General features: G+C 43.4%; 1 long non-coding RNA gene across 1 annotated transcript; it reads left to right on the top strand.

The window, feature by feature from the left end:
- The first annotated feature begins 599 nt into the window (after positions 1-599).
- Positions 600-3,243, top strand: LOC128338368 (uncharacterized). The gene is made up of 3 exons (XR_008312588.1): positions 600-992; positions 2,841-2,926; positions 3,137-3,243. It is a non-coding gene; the product is annotated as an uncharacterized LOC128338368 (long non-coding RNA).
- Positions 3,244-3,817: the final 574 nt, after the last annotated feature.

Raw genomic sequence — 3,817 nt, 5'->3', positions numbered from 1 at the left:
TAATATGTGGGACACGGCTCACCCACCCATAAATGCACTTCTGCCCCTTCTCTGCCCCCGCTCAGTTTTATTTCTGGTACTGCCACACTGGTTGGATGAGGTGAAAACACAAGGATAACCTAAGCAAGGATCGAAATTCTACTTTGAGGCAATCCATCACCACCAACAGTCGCTAACAAAGGGGGAAATCTAGGAAGTTCTAAATGCAGGAACTAGGGGCAAAACAATGCACCAGATAGGCCTGGAGTCAAAAATATTCAATTCCGGCACTTTGCTGAAAATCCAGCATTTTGGGAGAGAGGCATTACAAGTGTTAAAATAACGCCTGTCAGTTGAAGGGGTGAGGGGGTGGGGGGCACAGAAGTTTGTTTTTTAAAGGTGGTCTTAAGTTGGGGCAGTGGTGGTCTTTCTTTGGTTAAACCCCTTTTTTACATTTCAAAAATCTGCCCACACTCTGGTTAGCAGCAGCAGCAGCATAAAAAGCATACCTGGCCCAAGACGGCACCTTTGTCTTTCCCAGAATGCAGCAGGGGATGATGCAACACCATGGCATTGTGATGTTTTCTGTTCCTGTGATGCAGTGAGTTTCAGAGGGAAAGTCTGGTGAAAACCACCCCTTCACTCAAATGACCGTGCACAATGCTAGTCCGGATGTCCAGCAGTTTCATAAAATAAAAAATAAAATAAAATTCAGAGGTATTTGAAGTAACAGCTTTGACCGAAGCTGTATTCTCATTCCCCAATGGCAGGAATTCAATTCTGGGTGATAGATACCTTGGCAAGTGATGATCTTGGGTCCACAGCAGAACTTGAAAAATGCAAAACTAGAGGAGAGAAGCCCCGGAGTCCTGTTCCTGTGGATTATCGAAATGTCAGAGGAAAACTAGACATGTATCCAGTACTAGGAAAGGCAACAGATGAACTTCCACTAGGGCAGAAAAATTAGAATGGTGAGGAAGGAGATCCAAAAGAAACTGTTCAGCCCTTTCAAAGTAAGTGAATCTAAATGTCACGGATTTTCCCATCAGTAGAGCAAAATGAAAATTAGATTTCATGAAATAATTTTTATAATATATTCATTATACTGTATTGACAAAAAATCGTAAAATCCATGGCTTGTATAGTTACATCTTTAATAAAAGGGACATGTGAATGCCCCTTTAGTTAAGGCAAGGCGCAAAATAAATATACACTTTTAAAAGCCTCACCATTCGATTGCTTATAAATGGTGTTGAGCTAATAACTTGAAACTGGGTCTGTATGATATTAAGTTGCCAGCAAAGATGCGCCATGGTGTCCTGGTGCCTGTACAGCTTTAGGACGCATCCGTATTGCTAGAGACATTCTGCAAGTTGACCCATGACTGTTGGTGGATTATTTATTTATTTATTTATTTATTTGTCTATCTATCTATCTATCTATCTATCTATCTATCTATCTATCTATCTATCTATCATATTTTTACACCGCCCACAACTTATGTCTCTGGGCAGTTTACAACAAGATTAAAAAAGTAAAACATTAATTAAAAACAAAAGCAAAACAAAACAAAAATTTAAAAGCAAAAAATGTAAAACACAATTTAAAAATTTTAAAACAATATTCTAAAAACAACATTCAAAACAATCAAAACAATATCAGCCTGGGTGAAGAAATGTGCCTTTAAGGACTTTTTACATCTTTACATCATCAGCTTGCAGGATGGGTTCAAGAACTAAGAGGATTTGTCCCTCATTTATTCAATAGCATATAATTCAATGACATATACCAGGGCTTCTTAACCTTGGGCCCCCAGGTGTTGTTGGACTACAACTCCCATCATCCTCAGCCACAAAGGCCATGTCTGGGGATGATGGGAGTTGTAGTCCAACAACATCTGGGGGCCCAAAGTTAAGAAACCCTGGAATATGTCATTGAATTATATGCTATTGAATAAACGACCCCCAACAAACTTGTGTCCCTCATCCTGGCAATGAAATGTTGGCAACCCTACCTAGCAGCGCCCCTGCGGAATGGCGCAAGAGGACCAAGTTTCTTACTCTGGATTCGGGAACGCAGCGTCATGCCTTTCAAATGTCTGCCATCTGCATGCAGAAAAAAGGAGGAAGGATACATGAGTGCAACCCGACGCATGATTACTCCGAAGCAAGTCCCATGGTGTGTCCAGTGGGGTTTACTGCCAGGTCAACATGCAGTACACTTTTAAAGTGGAAACGTGGTTCCTTTTGATGGTCTCCTATGAATTCACATCCATGGGGCTTCTGTGCATGCAGAGTGCCGCGTCAGGTAGGGATGTGCACAGAACCGGGTGGGGGAAGCTCGAAGTTGAGGGGGGGTTAACTTTGAGAGCGGGGGAGGGTGCACTTACCCCTCCCCCTGCCCCCCCCCGGCACTCTCTTTGCAAAGGGTCCGTCGGGGCAGCAGTGTACCTCCCCGTCCCCCATTGCCTCGTTGGACCCTACAGCAGCACGTGCATGCGCACGGTGCCTTCGTGAGCATGCGCATTGGGAACTTCTGCTGATGTGGCAATAAGGAGGTACGCTGCCGCCCTAACGGACCCTTTGCAAACGAAGCGTCAGTGGCGGGGAAGGGGAGGGAAGGGTAAGTGCACCCTCTCCTGCTCTTAAAGTCAACCCCTCCACCTTCGAACCGACGGTCGTTTGAACCCGTTCGGAGGCCCAGAAAGGGCTTCCGAACCGGTTCCGAGCACACTCCTACCCTCAGGAACCTTCTACCACTTTCCCTAGCCTATGTTTTGTTGGGAATCTCACCCCCTGATCCTCCCCTTTATGGAGTGCGCTGTGTAAATAACACTACCCCCCTTGTTTCTTCATCTTCAGTGAGCAACCTGACAGCCTTGGTTTGCTGGAAAAAGAATTCACCGCTGCAGTGAGAAGAAGCACAGAAATTCAGCGCAGTAAACCTTGTAAGTACAAGCCTGGTGAGAAGGACTTGGGAGGCTCCTTGAATGATAGGATGGACTGTCATATTTCAGAATGCAAATATGGATTGCGTTTTTAAACGTTCTCCTTGGTCAAAATCCCCTGCAAGCAGAAATCTAGCAAAGCAGAAAGAAAGTTGAGCTAGAACCTTTTCCCCTTTATGCGCTAATTTTTTTTTTTTTTTTAACTTTCAGTGAGCTATTTTCCACAGAGGAACTCTGTGGCACTCCTACCTGTAGTCGGAAGCTAGCGCAGTCCTCGTTCTGTGTAGACCATATCTTGGAGAGACCCCACCTCTTGCTCCTAATTTGATGCCAGTTTTAAAAGGAGTTGTCTTGGCTTTTGAAACTAGTCATCGTACAAAGGAGGGACACAGTCTTCAGGAGAAGAATTCTAAAATGTTTACAGGTACCAAAATGATGATTGCATCGTTGGCTTGTTTTTGGCATTAAGTCTATCTCAGACTTTTCACACTGTGGTGAGTTCCACTGACTTTTTAACAGAAGCTAGAAAACAGCCCAGAGGAAATGCACACAGCAGCTTTTGTGTTCGAACCAAAGAACTGGTACTCGCATCTTCAACCAAATCATTTTATCGTGTAGCCACAGGTCATTACAAAGGAATGCAGATACACGTATAACAAATAATAATTTTTAAAACTCTTAATAAAATGATTATGGATTTACAAACAATATTTTTAAAAAACCACAACCCTAAAGTCCGTAGCTTGCATTTATATTGTACTGTGTTTCTCAGGTACCGATTTTCTTTCTAGGCTCAGCCACAGCGAGGGCAAGCAAGGCATTTTGATAACTCATATAAGGTACAGGAGAACCCCGTTAAAGCAGTTTATGTAGACTAAAGAACAGCAAGGT

The sequence above is a fragment of the Hemicordylus capensis genome, chromosome 16, assembly GCF_027244095.1.
Source record: "Hemicordylus capensis ecotype Gifberg chromosome 16, rHemCap1.1.pri, whole genome shotgun sequence".
NCBI classification, from domain to species: Eukaryota; Metazoa; Chordata; class Lepidosauria; order Squamata; family Cordylidae; genus Hemicordylus; species Hemicordylus capensis.
This window is presented reverse-complemented; position numbering and strand designations above follow the sequence as displayed.